Source organism: Corvus cornix, chromosome 3 (genome assembly GCF_000738735.6).
Source record: "Corvus cornix cornix isolate S_Up_H32 chromosome 3, ASM73873v5, whole genome shotgun sequence".
NCBI lineage: Eukaryota > Metazoa > Chordata > Aves > Passeriformes > Corvidae > Corvus > Corvus cornix.
In genome coordinates, this window is record NC_047056.1 from 61,056,916 (window position 1) to 61,079,489 (window position 22,574).

Sequence of the window (22,574 nt, forward strand, 5' to 3'; positions counted from 1 at the left end):
TCTTGTTCCAATGAAAAGCTGATGCCTCTAATGAGATGGTAGAAATCAAACATTTTCTTGAGAAACCAGAAAATAAAATGTACTTCTTAGGATGTGTTAATATTTTCATCAAGTGAGGTAAGCTAATAAAAACAGGAAATTAAAACCATGAGCTAAGCCTTCTGTAAAAAGTATATCAGCATTATTTTTCTTATGTTTACCTGGCAAGATGAAATGTTTTAATTAAAATATATTTGCATAAACAAATATTTATGTACCACAAGCATGTATTGCTAGGATTTGAGTCTAGGGAGGGTTTTGAAAGCCTCAGAAATAACTTAAAACATTTCAGGGCTGTGGAATGGGAAAGCGATGGTCTCTCTCATAATAAATTTTCTGGATAGTAATAATAAAACAGGAAGGGAATTCACCTGTCATATGAGGAAATTATTTTTTGCTTAACCACATGCAGTCCCCCAATCTCAAAGCAATGTTCATGATAGCAATAGACCTCTTGGTGGTTGCTTGTACACCTTCCTCTGCTGCAATAGTCACATTCCCCCTAATGGCTGTAGACTGAAAGAAAGGGAAAATAAGAATGAGGTTTCTTACCGTTGTGTCTTATATATTGTGTTTGCCACTCTGACTGAAGACAAGTTTTCCTGAAGTAAATGCATTACCTGATATATCAGTGCTAAACTCCTTGAAAGTAGAGCTAAAAATCAGTGTTTTATCTGACTTATATTAATTGGTAGATGTGAATTGCAAGGGGAGGCAACATTAGGAGCAAATGCTTTCTTTTCCTCTGCAGGAATGCATTTAATATGGAATCATCACTTCAGAGTCATGTACATTCATATTTCTCAAATGAGTTATACTGGTATTCTAAAGTATTTACATTTTTTAAAAGCTTGTACTGATTTTTTTCCCATGTTTTCATCATAATAGTAATAACATGATATGTCTGCTCGAAGAAAAGTATACTTAATATACTGGTTTATGTATATGCTCATCTGATTACCCTGATTTGTTTGTTGATTTGTTTGTTTGATTTTTTGTAGTGTGCAAGATCACTTTGAATCATTGGCAATAGGAGATGCCTGGTTACATTTGTAGCATTTTCATAGGGAAAAGAGTCCTGTCTCACCTTACCCACCTTACCTAATGCGCTCTAGTAAAGCCAGCATACCTGTGTAAAATCCAGAAAATTGTCTAAACTATGTATTCCATTATTAATGTAGTGTGTAGTTCTGTGTCATCTCCTGTGACTTGAAGCAGCCTACAGGTGGCCAAACTGCATTTTGCCTTGAACATGTTGAAAAGGCATTAAAAATTATAAAAAGCTATGGTGGAAGGGAGCAGGGAGGAACAACATAAAAGGTGCATGTTAAGACAAAATCTCCCTGGTAGTGAAGTTCACTGTTACCAGCAAAGTTACTTTCTTATTTCTATCTTGTTCAAGGATCTGGTGTTATCTACTGTGTATATTCACACCAATAAGATGTAAAGAGGGAAAAAAATATGACAGTAACATCATGGTTTGGTGCTGGAGAAGTTCATTCTTAACAATTTTTTTTTTTTTTTTGAGAGCTCCCTAGCAACATACTTTACACGTATGTTAACATGTTATGGGTTTCACACGTCATTCCCAGGGTTGCCTTCTACCTTTGGGAATTGATGGAATGCTTTCTTGATTGGTGTCAAACTAATGAAAGTCAACAAATTTAAATTGAAGCACTTGTACTTTTTTTAGTCGGTATATTCCAGGTGCTGTGCTCTCATGTGCTTCAATAACAAATGCCCTGAAGTGTCAAGTCATCTAAAAGATGGTGCCAAATCATGACTAAAATATGTTGCTGCTCTTTCCTGGTGTGTCTTCAAAAAACGTTTTGGAGTAAACAGAGAAACGTACTAGTGTTGGGTGTATTGTAATACACTGAGTTAATTTTTCATAGTAAAAAAAATTGGAGCAGCACCTGTTTAAAAAGTAGCCTCCTGAGCAGTTCCTGTATACTTGCAGCTGAAGGATGAATGCCAGTGATTCTTTGATGGCCCTTAATTAGGCTAATAGTAGGATTCCCCCTTTTTCTAGACACCTACTTCCATGGCACTTTTAAGAGCTAACTTTTGCCCTTCTGCAGAATGGAGTGAATTGGCCCAGCCAGTTATCAGAAGTGATGAGAGAGTGTGAAAAGTTACAGACAGTACACAGCCTGTTCACGTAAGCTTTCATTCTTGAGGAAATCAAGTTGAAACAATGTTAAAAATAACTCCTTGTATCACAGGTGATGAGTACAACATACCTAAAGCACCATTTCCAATTACAAATATAGTCCAGAATATATATTAACTGTGAACAACTTTAATTCCTTGGACACTTTTAGCTGATACTGCCTTCCTCTGTTAAGCTGAATCCTCTTCTCATCCAGAAACTCTTACTAACCCATGATCAGTGTAATTTTTTTTTTCCAACAACATTTAATTGTTCTCTACCTTATTATTTTTTGAATCTATATAGTAAGATTACCCAGTCACGAATAACTTTCCCGCACATAGTAACTGAAGAAAGAGAAAAAATAACAAACCTTGTTTTCTGAAGAGCAGAGAAGAGTGCAGAGACTGAGAGTGCAGGTCAGATATTCATTAGGAATGGAAAGATGGAGTAATGCTAGGAAATATGTATTATTTGATAAAAACCTTGGTATATATCATTTCCTAAAGAAAGTTCTTGAACTTCCTAATACTAGCTTATTAAGGCAGATTTCAACTACAGAATCCTGCAATTGTTGAGGTTGGAAAAGACCTCTAAGAACACCAAGTCTGACCATCAACCTAGACACCATGTTCACCACCAAACCACGTCCACAGGTGCTGTATCCACATGTTTTTTGAATACTTCTAGGGATGGTGACTCCACCACTTCCCTGGGCAGTCTGTTCCAATGCTTTACAACCCTTTCCATGAAGAAATCTTTCCTAATATCTAATTTAGACCTCCTGGCAAAACTTGACACCACTGAGTAGTTCATAAGATGCACATATCAGAATGAATACATGATAACCAAACCTGCCTAACCAAACTGTTGATAAACTTAAGTAAATAGAAGGTGTGTGCACTTCAAAGTAATAGATGATGTTGATCTGTCACAACCTGGAGTTGAGTTTGACTGTGTAAAACTTTGAACAGGTTTCTACTTGCACACAACATCAGCATTTCATTTTACAGTCTAAAATGTTACTGACTGCTAAGGGAATGAAACTAGATTAACATGGTCAGAGAAGAGTGATGCTTCAAATTATTTAGCATGTAAATAGACATTTAAGAGGACAGAAGGGACAGCAGAGCTGTTATTAAGCAGAGTATATGAAGTTGACATTTGTGACAGTTTTCAGGCTGCCAAGTTTGAGGCTAACACTGATTTATGTGTATTCTTTTGTTTTGCTTAGTGGGCTAGAGAAAAATATTGAAAATTTAATTAGAAGAAATCTACTGTGGCAGTAAATAAAGAAGTGGTGTGCCTGGCAGCTCTATCACAGAGTAGTTAGAGGGAATAAATGAAGTCCAGGGTTTCTCATTCCACATTTAAAACAAGAACTTCATCAATTCCAACATTATTTTCCCTTGTGGTTTTCATTTGTGTTATTAGTTCAGGCAGCATAGAACTTCTCTATCTCTATGCATGTTTGGTTCATACAGATGGATGAAAATGCCATTTGAGATGATGCGCATCTGGAAGTAATTGTGAAAGGGCAGAAAATGACTTTTTAATCTGATTTGAGGAATAAAGAGGTCTGGGTGGTAACATTTCAACTGCAAGTGTGCATTTAGTCCACCATCATTACTGCTCTGAATTCATTCCCACAGCAGTTGGGGATTGATCCAAAGGCCTTTGATGTCAATGGGAGTCCTTCCACTGACATTAATGTGCTTTGGATTAGGTCTTTAGAAGTCATAAATCTGTCTAGACCATAATTATTTCCTTGAAATTGTTCCTGATGATGTTTCTGCTCTTAGGGAAATTTGTGAAAGTCAAATCACCTCCTGTTGCAGGATGCTCAGAAATGTCTGTTACCGACTAATGCACAAATGAAGGGAATATGGTAAATGTATCTGAAAGGAATTTTCTCGCACTGTTGTTGATACGTTTTGATCAATGCTGCTACAATGACTTTGAGCTGTACCATCACAATAGGAGCTGGAGACCCAAGTGGCAATATAAATATAGAGAAGAATGCAGGTGTTTCCTAAGTCACGTCTTTTTTTTTTCACTCATTCATAGGAAAAGCATTTAATATGTTTAAACTTCAGAGGTCTTTTGCATAATGTCTTTTATCACACAAAGAGGAGAATTTAGTTGACTTGCTGAGTTTTCCAAAGATGGAAAGAGAACATTAGCATGGCATATTTTTCTCTTTTGTATATGAAATTGCAGTAGCTCACCAAGGAACCACATCTGCTAGTTCTGATAAGTAATACCTTTGGTTGTAAACAAAAAATTGCATGATCCCTTGATGGAGTATTTGATGATGGTTATTAAAAAAACAGTTAAGGGAGGGACACCTCCAGATATCCAGACACAAAACCTATAATGTGAATATTTTCATGTATGTACAAAGATTGAAATCTTAGCAATATAAAGATTTCCTAAAGAATAAGAATTTTAGAAGTAAGAACTCAGGTAGAGTATTCAATTTTGTATTTAAATATTAGAGAAGGAATGTTGATACGTCGCAAGGGTCACCATCTTAGCATATATGCTCTTTTAGTAGATGCTTGGATTATTAGGTCTCTTCAGCTATTATGTATATTATTTCATGAATCAGACTATGGGCATTCAGTGTTTTGCATCCATTGCTAGAATGTATGGAGACATAAAGGTAGAAATATAAAGTTTTCAAAAAACTCGTTAGATTTTTAACTGCAATTGAAAATCCTTCATTCTCCTTATAATAAATGTGCATTTAAAAGTACCCTTTGATAATACTTCTGGGTGCAGGGGTGTATTTCAGCTCCTCTTTTCTTACTGTTCTTTCTCAATTTCTCATTTGTCTTTCCTTAGGTGTTTATCTTCTTTGTGTCATTGTAAAATTACAAGTGTTTAGAGAAGGCAAACTCTATCATCCCCTGATTGGACTGGTCTCAGCCCCTTTTCACACAGGCAGCCTATGTACACTTTCCTTTGCTATTGTGATTAACTGTACCATTGACTAAAATGGCCTCTTGCAATGCCTGGGGTTGAAGAGTGTGTGAGGTAGATCAGGCAGAGATTGCTGCCTCTAACAGCCTGTCACAGGCATTTCATGTGCACGTTCAGCCTTGGAGCAACAAGAATTTGGCTCGTGTACTGCAGTGAAGTTTTAGAGCAGCCCTGGGACAGCTCTGTTTTCAAGAAAGAAGGAAAAACGGGTCTTTAGGAATTATAAATTGTGTTTATATGCAGCCAGTACTCTTCAGCCAGGATGACACTTGCTCTGCACTGGCAAGCGTGACAGCACAGTCAGCCCAGAGTAGGTTTTGCCACACACATAATTTACACATAAGCTGAATATCAAACCAAATAAAGCCACAAATTGCTGATGCTGGAAATATCCCTACATTCAGGTATCTTACCACCCTTGTTAGTTCCAGTAGAGAAGCTACAGTTCAAACTGATGAGGTCAAAATCAGTCATACCTGAGATCAGTTCTGTTGAAAGGTTCTTTGGATTGGGAGATTTTAATATAGACACATTTACTGAATTTGGAATTTTATAGGAAAGTCCCAGATTGCTTTGGAATTGGTTATGAAAACTTGAATGACACTCCAGTAGTAATGATATGCTCCAATCCCTAACTGGTCATTGCTGTCCTTAGTTCTGATGTGCTGTTGTTGCAGAAGATGTCATGAATGCATTCAGTGTTGGACTAGTAATAGCTTCCTTCCTGCACTACAAAAATCATTTATGTGGCTGATTGATGATATGATCATTAATAATGAGGAGTCGATGTTAGCAGATCATACATAAGCCAACACAAAAAATCAGATTCTTAAGGAGTATGTATGGCTGGTGGTCACAAAGCTGGTGGAAAAAAGTGCTTGTCTAGCTCTTTGTTATCCCTGTTACAAATGACTGACGTCACTCAAATTTGCCGAAATTAATTAACCTAAGTCAAAATAATTTAAATGTTTTCTAGGTTAAAACAATTGCATAAGCAGTTCTGAAAGCACAGTAGAAATGACAGTATATGATGGAGTGGTTGTGAAAGGCAACGGGGAGGTAGTCTTCACCGTACTCAGCTGCATCCAAAAGGTCATGTTTAAAACTGCTAGAAGAAATGAAACCTCAAGGTCAAACCTGCTTGAATCCAACTGAAAAAAACCCAAACATAAAATGTTGCATCAGTAGGCAACACCTTACCACAGAGGAAGTAATCTTTGCAATTATTCATTCTTGTATTAACAGCTGCCTAATGCCAAGATATTTTTAATAGAAGACAAAATATATTTGAGCAGTAAGGCTGCTCACTGTGCACCTGGACAGGAAGGACACAAGGAGGACATCAGAAAAGAATGGTGCCCAAAGAACTAAGAAGAAATTCAGCAACATCTAAATCAGAAATGTGCTCATTCATTTTTATGAAAACAGTTTAAGACCGTGAAATTAGCGTCACCATGTTTCTCTGTATCTGATTGAACACTTTTAACTACATGAAAATAAGTCCCACCTTATTGTCATGAACTTTACAAGGGTTTATTAAACTATTTGCATGTCATCTCTGACAGAGCGCTAAGTTCTACAGATAGTCATCTAGAAACAAGGAGCAGCATTGCCAAGTGTAGTAGCACTTCCTAAACACTCCAATGTGTTGCAGAGCAAGTCAGTATGGTAGATTGGCACTGCTGCCAAGTTACTCGAATACAGAGACTGGGACTTTGTCAGCTGCATAAGGAGAGGATGGCTCTGAAGTTCAGGAGCTCATGCTGCTTTCTGGTCTGGTGTGAAGTTGTGTACTAACCAGGCTGCTTTTGGAAAGATGCCACCTGGAAGGGCTTGCAGATGGACCTTGTAGGCAGGGTGATCTTTCTAGAAACAACGTGGTTATCACACATCTGTCTGTCACAGCAGGAGGTATCTACAGGCACTGTTAAAACAATTTTTGTGGCCAGGTGAATTCAAAGCATAGGGAACAGAATTACAACCCTGTGTGGTGTTTTCAATGCTGTGAACTTAGGAAGTGTCTGGAGACTTTTGTGTGAGTTCAGCAGTCTGGAAAGGACTGTGAATATACTCCATGCTGCACAGCGATGAAGGTTCTTGATCAGGAGGGACTTCCAGCACCCTTTACTGTCAAAGAGGTCATGAAATATATTACATGCTTTGACGCTTTTGTTTAACATCTGCTTTGTTAAATCAACAGGAAAGGTAACCACATTCAGTACCATATAGATGCCAGAATATTTAACCTGAACATTAAATCAGAGGTTCCAAATCTGCTGACTTGTGTTCCTTGCTCTTTGCTGATGACTGAGTATTGGTTATTCAAACATATGTAAGCAGACTACGTATTATTGACTGTTTCAGCACCTCTCCCAAGAAGTTTGGCCAGGCCATTTTTCCCACAGGGAAAAAGAGGTCCTGCTCTAACCTTACTGTGGTGGAAAATATCCTGAGGCAGTAGTCTGTGCTGATGCTACACAACTGAAATTTGTGAGAATAGCAATGCTACTTCACCAATATACTTTTTTCAGAACACCCGAGTTAATAGCAAAGGCATGCAGGGAGCAGCAAAAGCCAATATAGTATTTAGGATGTTAAAGCAGCATGTCTGAAATAAGAGGCATCTGGCTTCAAATAAAACTAAATATCTATTGTATGTTAGTTGTTGTCACTCTGTGTATGGCTACAAAACTTGGATGTTTTATCGTCTCCATATCTAGCATCCAAACCATTTCCAGCTCATTGCTTTCATGCCCTTGCTGCCATAAAACTGCAGGATATTGCCCTGAATGATGCATTCCTAAATTGCTGTCACATTGTTAGCACTGAAGCAAGATTACAGGACATCCAGTTATGCCAGACCTGCTTATCATGCTAGACAACAGATTGCCCAAAACTGGCTTCTATGGGCAGTTGAATTGAAGAGTATAGCTCAGAGGCAGCATAATGAGGTGGTTAATGGATAAGTTTAAGGCAAATCCTCACTTATGTGTCATCAGTTTCACAGTGTAGGAAATTAAATCTGAAGATTTCCTGCTCTGGTGAAGAATAGGTACTTATGCCATCATAACATTCAAATAAAATTTGAATGGCACTGTATGGTAAAAGTGAATATAGTAGTGAAAACGTTGTATCTGCACACTTCACAGAATCATGAAAATGTTGAGTCTTCCTGGGACAATGAAACCAAGTCCTTATGTACTGATGGAAAACAGGAATCACAATCACTCTTTCCATCCCTCATTCTGCTGTGTTTCTGAATTTGCCATTTCTCCAGGCTCAAGAACGATGCATCCTAATGAAAAAGAAATCTGTCAAAGGGAGCAAGAGACCTGCATGGATGAACAAAGAACTCCTGTCATTACTCAAACATAAGCAGGAAATACACAGGAAATGAAAAAGGGTCAGGCCACTTGGAATGAATACAGAGAGATTGTCAGAGTAAGCTGAAATGAAACAAGGAAGGCCAAGGCCAAGGAGTTAAATCTGGTCAAGGGTGTTAAGGACAACAAGAAGGGCTAAGCCACTCATGATCATCTTTAAAAGGTCATGGAGATCAGAAGAGATAACTGAGGACTGGAAGAAAGCAAACGTCCCAGTCTTCAAAAAGGGCAAGGAGGAGGACCCAGGGAACTACCATCTAGTCAGCTTGACCTCAATATCCCTGGAAAGTCAATGGAACATCTCATTCTGGAGGCCACCTCTATCCACATGAGTGTCCAGTAGTAAATATGGATTCACTAAAGGGAAATCATGCTTGACCAATCTGACTGCCTTCTATGACGAAGCAACTACCTTGATGGTTAAGGGGAGAGCAGCAGGTATTGTCTATCCTGACACAGTCTCACAATATCCTCATAGGCAAACTCAGGAAGTGTGGCCTTAATGAGTGGACAGTGATGTGGATTGAGAACTGGGTGAATGGCAGATCCCAGAGGGTCGTAGTCAGTGGCACAGAGTCTAGTTGGAGGCCCCAAGGTTCAGTAGTGGGCCCAGATTGCACTAGATGACAATGTTCCTTCCAACCCAAACTATTCTATGATATGAAGATGTGTATTCTGGTTGTACAACTTATTCTTGGGACCATTAGGTAATGACAGAAAAATCAAATTGCTGACTCTTTGCCAGAACAGTTAAAAGAGGTTTTAATACTATATCCATGTTTTTAACAACAGATGAGCCTTTTTCCATATCAGAGAGAGAAGGGACAGGATTCTACAGATACTGTAATTGGCATTCAAATTGCCTCAACATATGGAAGGCATTGATTTACACAAGTACAGGCATTTTTTAATGTGAATCTTAATTTTTATGTACACTAACACCATCCGGATGGTGTGAATTTGCTTTTTTTGTTGACCCATTACAATAGAAAACATGTAGCCAAGCAAATCTCAAATTGACCATTGATCTGTTTCTAATTTCACAGATTTTGCAGAATTGAGTCTGTCATTTCTTTTTTGAAATGATGTTGCTGCATCCCCTAGAATTTTGTACCAACTTTTATAAGGACTGGTAATTCAACATGCTGTAATTATTTTCTGCAAATGCAAACGGATTTTCTCACAATTCTTTAGCGTTTCTCATTTCTGGTAGTTCATAAAGATTTAATCCTGAAGGGTCAGTTATCTGATAATATTCCAAAATTTAGAAAGTTTGTAAGGTAGTTCCCATTCTGACACCACCGCTAGGGCTGCCCGAGACCGCACGGTGTCCAGCTGCAGACATCCTTGGTTTCTGCTGCAGCAAGCGGAGAGGGCCAGCTCCTTCACAAGGAGCGAGCCTCAAACAAGGATATTGAAGAGGTGTTGGAGGAGGCAAAGGAAGAGAGAGGGGTCTCTTGTATGGGTTCCAGCTGGTTTATTGCAAGTGGAGGGTCCAGGGACAAAACACAATGGAATGAGAGGGTCCAAGGTTCTTACTCTCAGGAAAAAAAGGGGGCAGTATAAGGGGAAACAACCAATGGGGATTGACTAAGGGGGAGGAGCCAATAGGGGGGGCTATCCCATAGGGATAACTTATGGGAGGAGATTACATGAGTCAACCAATGGGGCGTCAAAGATGGGAGAACTTTCTAGAACTAATACATAGGCAATTAAGGGAAATACATAAACATGAACTCATACATAAAACTGGGTGGAGAACTCCTAAGCCAATAAACTTGAAACATGTAAACTAAGAACCATTAGGAACGTGGGAACTCGCCGTAACCACAGGGAGAGAATCAGACCTCTGTGTTCTGGAGGCCTCTTCACCATTCCTCTGAATGTTCTGTTGCAGTGGTCATCCCCCCCATGCACCGCAACACCATTCTTCTTGAAATCATTGAACCATAATATTTATACAGGGATTTGCATCCATGTGTTCACCTCTCTTAGCATTTACTTTTGTACACGTCTAATAAAAAGGTTATCGTTCCTTGTCCTGGTGTAAAGGCTTTTAAGATACTACACTGTGAAAACTGAGTACTGTGTGCTTCATCTGCTCAGTGAAACATCCAGAAGGAGCCTCTGTCCTCTATATCTCAAATGGGATCAAAGATTAAAATTGCTGTATGTAATAGTGTATTTCCTTTCCTACTTGCACATTTACAGAAAATTCTATACATATCAGATAAGAAGGCTGATTTTTCAGACTACTCCGTCTTTTGAGGAATATATGTCCCAAGTGTCCATGAACAGCAGTCAGATATTAACCATCATGGTTACAAAGGACTTTTGATCAGTAACTTGAACTGTGGAGTGTTCCCTGCTTACGTGTTTCAGCCTAGATTGTGCTGTACACTGAGATGGGAAAAGCTGCTGTCTATTTGCAGCAGTCACTACATATTTGTAAATCTACCAAATTCTTATTTTGCTTTTGAACTTCATTTAGAAATCCTCCTTCTATGATAGGTCATTGGCAGTTTAGTGACTGAGAGATCATAGAATCATGTTAAGGCTGTAAAAGATGTCTAAGATCTTGACCCACTGAACTGTGTCCCCAGGTGCCATATCTGCAATTTTTTGAACACTTTCAGGCATGGTGATTCCACCATTTCTCCCTGGGCACCCTGTTCCAGTGCCTAACCACCTTTTCAGTGAATAAATGTTTCCTAATGCCCAATTTAAACCTCCCCTGGCACAGATAGAGGCTGTTTTCTGTCATTTTGCCACCTGTTACCTGGGGGAGACCAACCCCCACCTCACTACAACCTCCTTTTAGGTAGTTGTAGAGAGTGATGGAGGCCCCCTGCGCCTTCTTATCTGCAGCCTAGAGAACCACAGCTCACTCAGCTGCTGCTCATGGAAAACTGAATTGCATTATATGCTTGTCCAAATACGAAAGCTGGTAATTTGGTTGCCTTTGTATTAAAAGCACGTTGCTTACTCAGCATAAGCTCTGAGACATCATCTTACTTAGTCAAATCAAATAGCTTTACTAGTGTAGATTGAATTCAAACAGAACTGTAGAGTTTTCTCAGAGTTAGAAAGTGAAATCAATTTATTGCATGCACAGTATTGAGCAACAGAAATCACAACTTCCTGGATGTCCCTTCAGTAGTGGTGAAATTTAGGCAGTGAAATTTTATACCCATGAAACAGAACCATCTGGAAGTATTTTTCCAATTTTTTTCGGGAAGTACAAATCTTTTATGCTTTATTTTTGATTAACCCATTCAATGAACTGTTTAGATGAATGCAAACACAAACTTAGAACAATTTCCTTTGCTAGCAGAGGGATCTGTGGTGCTTGCACAGATCAAAACATAATGTGATAGATGGTAAGCACAGGGTGCTGTTGGGTTGGACCTGAACCAGACAGACTTTTGTATGAACTAATGCCTATAGCTTGGAGGAGAAGAGGAAAGCTATGCAGGTACTGTAGCTGCCTGAGCTTACAGCTAGAGTGTAGTGCCTTGCTTGCCTCCAGCCAGCCCACAGAGGGGATGAGCTTGGTAAGTAGCACATGGTGCACAGCTGGGCCCACACAGCGAACCTGGCAGGGACGTGACTGCAGCATGTAGCCCATGGCACTGCTGAGGTGGGGTCATACTGCCAGAACAAGAGAGCCCCCCCCAATTGTTACCATAACGCATTCTGAGATTTGGGAAAATGAGGATGCGTCCAACATCTCATGCTAAACAACACTTGGCTAGATTTTCAAAACTCTTAAGATCAAGTGACAGCTGCTTTGTATCTAATGGCAAAATTTCTTAAAATAAAACTCCTTCCACATTTGAGTTGCTTGCTCAATGTCTTGTCAAAGCAAAACACATCAGCTGTACTGCATACTCCATTCAGCCATGTATGGAGGCTTCTTGAGTCCTACCCAATGCTGAAGTATTTCATGAAGCCAAATTTTGTTATTGCCATAGCTGGAGCTGATGACATAAGAAAAAATGTAGGATTTCCAACAAATTGTCGTAACCTTCGCTAGGCTAAAGGCGAAATACAATCACACAGGAAAAGCTGACTGTAAGTCTTTCATCTTTTCCTTCTCAGGATGTAGCTACTTAAGGTAGTTAGAAGCAAATTATACTGTGGTATAAATGTTTGAGATAGAAGCATAAATAAAACATCCCTAAACTGGAAGCTAAGTACAGATATAATATATATTTCTTTTGTCAGCTTTGAAAATGGCTATTGTATGTTAAATTCAGTTTTTTATGAGAACAGATACTCAGTTATTTTCGTATTCTGCTGGGTTTTGTGCCACATTAGTTTTGCTAACTATGTAATTTTTGAGTCTAAATTAATTGTCTAACTAGGTGTTTTACAGCAAAGAGAAAAAAGTTATCACCCTAATGAAAAATATGCAATCCTCTATCTGTAAGCATAATGGGTGCCTTGTGATATTTACAGTCCCACAACTTATTTTTATCTTGGTTAAGCAACTTGGAGGACTTGCTTCTGGTTTGGGGTAGGGCATACGAACTAATGTATGGTTTTATGTTTCTGCTGAGGTCTTTCCACTCTCTCTTCCATTTTATTATTACTACTGTCCAGTTTAATGTAAGGTATTTCAACTTTTCTGATGGGAGTTCTCTATTGAAGAGAAAGATCTTGCTTACATTGGGATATACAGCATTGCCTAACCATGCCTGTGCTGTCTGCACAGTGTATCAGAGCAGCTTTTCTGCAAACTGAGTAATTAATTTCTTAAACAGCATACTCTAATAAAAAATAGTATTGTAACTTCATTTTCAGCAAATAAACCATGGTGAATCAAAAAGTGTCAGGAGGCAAAAGAGAATGTGTGTTCTTGTACCTGAACAATTTGCTGTGTTTTTTGAGGTGTCTCGTCAATTCAAGGCTGGGTGCTGGATCTTGCCCCATCTCTCTGTGTACGTGTAGATTTCTCTCTTGGAACTGTAAGTCTCATTAGGATCAGAGCATGAGGTCTTGGCTGGGGGATTGCTCTCCTCTGATTTGTAACTATGGAATAAAGAGGAAGAACACAGATACTTTGCCTGTGTAGAGTGAATATGGTTATTGCAGTCATGTATGTGTTGAGAAAAAATTTGCTCTATAACAATAACTGACAATTTTTCCTGTTCTCCGAGGATATTTTTCATTTTAAAGTTTGGCTTTTATTTCACGTACTCAATTTCTCCACTCACATCTAACAATGTAATTATTAGGAAATTCCCATGAGCAGTATTGAAGAAAGATGCTGTCTTAGGGATATTTTAAGTTTTTCAAGACAAAAAGGGCTTGGTATCAGAATTATTATTGATTTCCAGTCACTGTAAAGTACACACACATCACAATAAAAGTTAACTGCCTAGAAGAATGTAAAAGAGCAGTGACTTTAAGTAAAAAGAAATTCCAGATTAAAAAGAAACCAGACTAAAGTAAATGCAGTGAACTGCTTTCTTTGTGTCTGGAGTGTTTTCTTCATACGGTTACTGTAAAAACAATGTTTTCTTTTGTTCTTTTTAACACAGGCAGGAACACATCAATATTTAATTTGACCATAAGTAGCATATGTATTCCATTTAACCCCAAATATATTTTGGACTTCGTATATTTTTATAATGATGATGTGAATTTATAAGTCCTTAATGCCCTTAATGCTGCCCATATGTTGTGTTGAAATCTGTAAAAATAAAAGTCAAGAAGATAGTTATGGGCTCCAAAAGCTGCAACCAACCTAAGCCAGTCTAACAGCTAAAGATTTATCAGCTGGATCCTAATGCTCCTAAACCTTTGGCAAAACAAATGTTGCCCTTGAGAACTTATCTCATTATATCTGGGCATCTTAAATCACTCTACAGAAATAATACAAAATAAAATAAAATGCTCTACTTCTAAATAGAAGGCATGATCCTGGCATCTGTGCTTCTGCCCCAAGTGCTGTCCTTCTGTGCCACAATCAGCATGAGCTTTTCTTAGATTTATGCTTGTGGGTATATGGACAACTGGAAGTCATTTGGATATGCCAGTTGTCCTCATTATTTTTATTTTTTTTTCTCCTTATCCACTATCAGTTGCTAAGGATAGTACTAGTTTTACTTTGAATCGGTATGCAGCCAAGATTACTTCATGTACATTTTTGAATCTCAGAAGGAAAGGACAAGAAAAGCCATTATAAGGACCAACATGAATGTATTTTCCACCAACAGAAGATGACGGTGATTCTTCAGCATGTGGAAAAGCTCTGCCTCAGGTTTCTACACACACTTGCCCAGTACCTGCTGAAGACTAGTCAGATTGAAGCAATCAGGTGTTCTCATCAATTTACAAACTTTTCATACCTATTTGAAACCCAAGACTTCTAAAAGCTACAAGTCATTAGTAGTTTGGAGGCTATCTTGCCCATGGGACTTAGAATTTCTTCTTGTCATCCTAGCTTTTGTTGGTAGCCTTTTGTTAGCTGACAGTTCCTTTCTTCCTTTCACACCAGCTATTCATTTTGCTATATTTTTTCCCATCCACTCATAGTAAACTGATGAAGCAGCACAGCATTATAATGAATTCCTATTTGGTTAGGCAAAAGTTGGATTGTCGTGAGTAATCGAATTACTCCTCTGGAGACAGGATTTCTAAGTAAAGTGATGAGGTGAGGCGATTACAGCTGTAACCCTTACAAGCATAAAAAGATGTGTTATGCTAATCCTTTGTGAATGGGCTGAATTGAAAGTGAGGGAAATAAAAAAGAATGCTCTTGAAAGAAGAAGGGGGGTATGAAAGGACTACTGTGTCATTTATTCCCTTTTCATTCATCCTCTCTTGCTACAGATAAAAAAATAGTGGTAAACTGGAGTACTTTACCTTTCAAGTTTGACATTCAAATAATTTAATCTTTAACTGCCTTAAATACTGTGTAAAAAAATGAGGGGGTGGGAGGATAGGTATAGCAAAAAAAAAAAAGTGAAAAAGTGCCAGTTAGTATAGGCTGCTTTTTGTTAAGGTTGCTAAATGCTGTATGACCTTATCTTACCTTGTTGTAAAAGCAGCAGAGCGAGGAAGGGAAAAAGAGACACTGTGGAAAGTAAGAGTTATGCCAAACATTACCTTTATCTGAAAACACTTATAGCTCAAGTGCGAGATCCTTGTAGCCCCCAGGCTTGTTTGTTTTCTGTTTCCACTCTTTCAGCTCTCAAATAAGAGTGCTGTGTCTCAAGTTAACACCTAAAAGGACTTTTAGAGGTTCAACTAGAAGGAGAGATGGCATGCAAATTACAATAAAGTAACTAACTGAATAGAGCATTATAAATATGTCTTATTAATTGGATAAGAAGAAGCAGCTTGTTTGTTTTTAGACGACCAAACTGGATATAAATGGCCAATGGTATTAGTAGCTTTTGGTTTTCTTCTGTTGAGTTGGTTTTCTTTAAGATTTGGAACAATTTTCATTGTTGCTTTTATTTCTTCCTTTCTGTGTGCTTTTTGGAGGGTGGGACAGTTGACCCCGACCAGCAATTAAGCACCCATTCAGCTGCTCTGCTCACCAGCAAAATGGGGAAGAGAATCAGAGGAGGGAAAGTAAGAAAACCTGTGAGCTAAGAATGGTTTAATAAGTGAAGAAAGGATTAATTTTTTTTTTTTTTAAGGGATACAAAGGCAGTCGCTCACTACCTCCCACAGCCAGTCCAATGCCCAGACAGTCTCCAAGCTTTGGAAAAATAGAATTCCCAGGTTTTATTTAAGCATGACATCATATGACATGGGATACCCCTTGGGGCCAGCTGTCCTGATCATGCCCCCTCCCAGCCCCTTGCTGGTGGGGCAGTGTGAGAAATGAGGAAGCCTTGATGCTGTGCAAGCACTGCTCAACAATAGCTAAAACAGTGTTATCAACACTGTTTGGGTCACAAATTGAAAACACAGCACCCTAACAAGTGCAGTGATGAAGATTTACTCCACCTCAGCCAGAGTTATCCTTATTCCGCCCTCAGACAGACAGATTCCTTAACAATGCTTAGACTTTAAGGTAATGCTTTTCAACATACTATATTTCCAGTGAGAATGGAGGAAGTTTCAGTAAAATTTCTTCCCCTACATAGGTTTACAGTGATGATTCAAATTTGGTGTTCTGAAGTTTCATATTAATGAAAGTCTCCATTAGCTCTAAATTTGGAAAAAAGATACCAATGGGCACAGGGGAATGAACTGCTTATTTTTCCCTGTCAGATACCTGAAACGAGCTAGAATTTGAGAACAGGGACTTTGAAAAATTATAATTCCCAGAATGTACACTTTACACTTATATTTCCCCCGAATTCCTTGAGTTCAGCTTCCCTGTAAAGTCTCTCTTTACTACTCTCTTACTGTTTTGCCCACATCCCTCTTGAAATATTTAATGTATTAGCTAAGGCAAAAAGACTTTTTTTAACCTCAGAAATTATTCTCAAGCCATTTCTGTTCATTTCATTGTGGCTGGGACAGACCCTTGTGCACAAGGAGCCCTGCTTGAAGTGGGAGGGATAGCCCGGCGCTGAAACTAACTCAGCTTAATCTCAGCTGTAATCTTCCCTGATCCAATGTTGAAGACAGGAATGAAATCCAAGATGACATATTCTGTTACTAGAGTATTTGATGGGCCAAGAATGTGAGAAAGGTCTCTACAAAACTCTGAGCAGGAGTTCCTTAGAGTTGTTACCCTCCTGCAGCAGCACAGGCATAGTGGAAGTGCTGTGGGGGAAGGATATTTGGGTTTAATGGGGAAGTACATACCAGTTATAGAAAGCTATTTCCTCTGGACTTATGGGATGAGGACTATTTGCCTTTTTCAGAAAAATTTGTTTGAATTTGGCTGTTGCTGTCACTGGGTTTCCAATCAGCATTTGTAATTAAAAGTTCTTAAATATTAATGGTACTTTTTATCCTTGCCAGAAGTCGAGATTAGTGTAAGATGGTTCTATGTAATGAAACTTGGTTTGAATTCACATTCACTAAGTGAACATTGTTAAGTCAATGAGCTGAGTGAGAATGAAATTTAGTGTATTGTTACTAAGTAAAAGATTTCATGTTTCTTGAAAGAGGCTTTGCAAGTGTTCAATAAACAGAGTGAAATTGATATTATATTAAAAATATCTTCTGGTGATAAAACTGATTTAATAAATACCTGCAATGTCTATGAATGCTTAATAAGGCATTTTTTTGTTAGTGGGCATAAATACATTTTTCTGTAAGTGTCTGAAATAAGATTTTTTGCATATGATTCTGCTGGAAGCTTAGAGCAAATACATCTAACTAATTGTTGAAAAATGTTTAAGTATTGCGTTTATGTAAACTGATAGTCCTTAAATTGGCATCTTTGTTCACGACATTTCATGAAGTAAAAGACAGAATCTTGAAATCAGACTTTTCTTTCAGTAGTTTCCGTTAAGAGTGGTTGAACCACTCCTTTTTTGTCCATCCTGGTGTAACCCTCTTGATTTCAGTAGAAGTCCTGCTCTCAAATGCATATGGAGATATTCAGTTTGCCAGGTCTCAAGAGAGTAACTGAATGTAAAGAATATTTAAAATATTTGAAGTAGACTGAACATTTTTTAGTTTAAAAACCTGTTCAGACTAGTTCACAATACAAATAAAAGTTTTTTGAAAAATAAATAGACAATGAAATTTAGTCATTGCTTTTCTTATCTTTAGACTTAACCTGATTTGGATTCATTTGGTCAGCAAAGGTTACTTTTATGAATAATTTCTTTATGCTCGGGAAGAAAGTACTCAGGCTTAAAAGCCTTAAAAGAAACATCAAGGGTAAAAGCAGTGCAATACTTTGAGACAGGAATTGTATGATTGTGGAGCGGGGGCAAAGGTAAGGGAAGGTTAAATGACAGGATCTTTGTTGATATTTTCTGTTAAGTGGAAGGTGACATCACTTCCCTCATTTGAGTGATGTTGTTTGGTTGTTTCTATCTGCACAGTAAGAAATAGGAAGGGATGTATTTGCTCCGACTAAAGGTGAAGGCTTACTAGCAGTGACCCAAGGTGTATATCACAAGGAGGTTCATCTGTAAATGACTCCATGCAGGTTTGATAGTGCCTTCCAGTGCTTCTGCCTTTCAGATTCCTAACACTATTTGCATTCCTGTTCTGCCCATCTCACAAAAAAGCAGAGAATTTATGCAGACCAAATGGTAGTTTTCTGGGGTGGCTGCATATGTAGTTGCATCTGGAGTTCCCATTGCTAACTAACACAAGGCATGGACTTTCTGGATTGTACAAAGTAATGTCTGTAATAGGTCTGGATTGTGCCTTTAGAAAGAAGGAAAGAAATAGGCCACCTCTCTCACTCACAGAGATCCACATTTGGATTTGCTTCTCTTTTTATTGGCATATATCTCTCAGATTCATGTAGTGAGGGATAAAATCCCCATCCAATTTAAACTGATATTTTACAATCACAAATCACTGATTTCATTTACATTTCTTACTTTTCTTTTTCAGCATTTTTTCCTGTGTTCTAGTGATAAAAAAAGGCTTTTATAGTTTTCTTATGAAGTTTAATGTAGTCCCAAGTTATTTAATATTTGCTTCAGAAATACATTATTATTCTCCACTTTCTGTTTCTTAAATGCTTGAAGTATGCAAACAGTTTTGAATTTAATTTTATTTTTTGAGTATTTGGTAAATAGCAGGCATGATCATATTGGATTGCACTATGTTTTCATGTAGTACTTACTAGTCTTATCATTATACCAGAATCAGGCAAGAGAAGGTCTATCAGATATTCCATTCATTGGCTAATATATTTCCCGGGTGTACATTTCTTTTCAGACATTCGTTGAAATATGACAATTCATCTGATTTATGACAGCTGTTCAAGCAATCTGAAAGTCATCTCCTGTGTTGGTGCTGTCTGAATATATGAGGTTGAATCCATCAGCCCAAGTTTGAAAATTTTGGCCAGCTGTCTCTAAGAAAGCTGATAGATAACATTGCTTGGGTTTTAAGGAATGAGAAGTTGAAGTGAACCATTCATTAAAGTCGTATCAAGTTAGTCAGTGAATAAATCCATTTTTCCTGCCCTTGAAAAGATGAAAGGCTGTTTTTGCCGTGAATGGCCAGGAATACCTGCTTATAAATGGGAACTCACAGTGTGGAGTGGCCTGGGTGTTTCAAATTGCAGTTCACATTTGCCAAAGAGACAATGGAAATGAGGTATATACAGGTGTGTTTTAGCTTGTGTCTCTGAACACTAGAGCACATTGTTTTAATGTCAGTTCTTGTTTAATACAATCTTTGTTGTCATTTTAAGATGTAAATTTGGTTTTGATCATTGTTAGACATAACTCAGGGCCTCAGTATAGATATTTTTGCCACCTCATCTGCAAGAGTTCTTGGCACTCCATCAGTTTAAGGTGATTTTCTCCTCCAAATCAGTCACATTTTAATCAGATCACAACTGAAAACCCTAAAACTAGATTTAAAATATAAATACCAGAACAGTAATCTTCTTTGCTGACAATCCGTTACATAAATCATAATACAATATTTGCATGTTATAGTTGGCTTCATTTATTTTGACTTTTATGTGAATTTGAAGCTTTTGTTAAATATATGGTTGGGGTTTTTTCCTTTGATACAGCTGTATTTTCCTGGAGAAACTAGCTGAGAAAGCAGCAGCCCAAGGCATATCCAATACAGAGCAGGCCGTTCCATCCTCTGGATAAAAACAGCCAAACACTCTACTACCTATGTAAAACGCGCACTGAGGGGGCACCAAAGTCATTTTCAAACTGATACCTTTTAGTTCTGCATACTGTACAGCCATTACTACCTTTCCTACATCCTCACTGTCTTTTGCCAGAGTGTGTGCTTTGTGAAATTAAAAACTGGTTCATCTTTACCTTTTATGAACCAGTATAATAACAGATACAAAAAGTTCATCTAACTTTAATCATAGAAGTTCTCTATTACACCTGGTTCCCTTTCACAGTCTTGTGTGAATATTTCCTCAAGTAATGGAAATAACAAAAAATCTCTTTATTTTTTTCAGATGAGGGAGATTATTAGAGTTTAAGATTTGAAGATAACTTCAGTATTAAAAGAAAAAAATGCGAAAAAGTAGAGTCAAAGGTTCAGAAAGTGAACCCTTGACAGTCTTTTTTCTTGCAGACCTGTGTTGTCCTGTAGTCTGCAGGACTGCCATCTCTTCTTCGTGGTTGAAAGTTTCTTTGACATATTAATAATGTAGGCATATATAGAAAGAGAGGCAATGACACAGTGTGAAAGGCTTTTAATATCATTACAGGTCCTGATCTGAACTCAATAATCAATGGCAATCAACCCAGAGCTGTGGTTATTGATGTGTTTTTCATACAGTTGTCATTGCATTAGCTGCAGGTTGTTGCAGTGTCATTATGTCTGTGTTTTTAGATGTCAAATGTGGTAAACAAGCCTACAGACAGGCTCATGACTTCTTACACAGGGTTTAAGGCTTAGGTAACATATTTGGGTTGGAAATGGCGGTGTAGCAGAATATGACAAAGCTTTTAGCCAGCTAAAGGCTGCTGCCCTCACATCACAGCTGGTAGACTAGCACAGATAAGCACCATGGCTTTGATATTTCAGTCCAAAATCAGGTGGCAGAGCTTAAAGTGCTGGCATAAGACCTTTCAGATGTATTTGGATAAGCAGATTTGGGAGCAACTGCATAATTAGGGTAATGGCTGAGATAGTACTTGCAGCCTGCTGTGATGTGCAGCTGGGTGATATCCCCCACTGGTTTGGAAGAGGATATTTGCCTTTCCCTCATGCTCCCAGACATCCAGCTGCTTAAGACAGGTGTCTTAAGCAGTAGTGCTAAAAAGTTCAGGAGAACCTCAAGAGTTTTGACCCATGTAACTTTCTGGGAGCAGATGCTCTTCCAATAGGAAGGGTTTACATGGGAAAAAAGGGTTCTCTGCCATGGCTGTTGCACTCCAGTGCAGTTGTTTCCCAGCCAGCCCAGTGGACTCCTACAAACACTACACCATGTTATTAAGGTATTATAGAACTGAAGAAGATGCAAAAAAATTCTCTAAATGGAAGAATATAGCTCTTGTGAAAAAAAACATCTTTGCTTCTTTCAGAGTATATCTATTTACTCTTTCACTCTATGTGAAAACGTACCAAATTTTACAAGAAACAAAATACCAAAGGCTATCAGTCATAACAGTAATAATCTGGGATACTAATAACAGATGGGTTATTAAAGATTATATATAAACCATACATATATGCTATATATAAAATTTAATCTATGCATGTTCGGAAAAACTAGGACCTACCTCCAAAGGAAGAATTAACCGCTTGTTTTCTTGGAGGGTTCTATGTATTTTCTCACCTTCCACCATTCTGAATGGCACATAACAACTATCATAACTGCTATCAAAGGCTACTAAATTTAGCACTATACAAACTTTAATTTGTGTGGGTTTGGTTTTTTGGAAAGGACAAAGGAAAGATGATTTCTGTTCTTCCTCCTTGCCTCAGTCTTTTGATTCCATCTGCAATGTTATTAGCACCACATTTGGTATAAGAAAATTTTTCATCTTGGGAATTTCTGTATTTTGAGCTAACATTCACAATGAGAGTTTGCACTTTTCTGGTGGAGGAGAGTCAAGCTGTCCTTACTTCTTTCAGTGTAATTACGCAGGTCTGCAATAACTCTGCAATTCCTGCACTACCAGTAAATTCTCACTTGTGATTTTTTAGTTGCTTAAATTAGCAGAAATTATTCACAGAATATTATTTTCAATAAATATAGCAAAATGGAACTTCAGACATTTGAGAGTAATATTTTTCCCCATAAACCATGTCATGTGCCTAGATAAGTGATAATGATCATTATAATGTACTTTCTCTGCTAAACTTCTTAAATGCTATCTGGTGGAAAGGCACATAAAGATGAGGCATTGTGTATATTTGTTATCAAACATTGCTTTTTTTAGTAATTTTAAGAATTAATTCTGAGCTAACAA

At 37.9% G+C, this 22,574-nt stretch overlaps 1 protein-coding gene across 17 annotated transcripts in view; it reads left to right on the forward strand.

The window, feature by feature from the left end:
- PTPRK (protein tyrosine phosphatase receptor type K) overlaps positions 1-22,574 on the forward strand; it is a 387,506-nt gene that overhangs the window by 318,095 nt on the left and 46,837 nt on the right. The gene's annotated exons all lie outside the window — the stretch shown is intronic.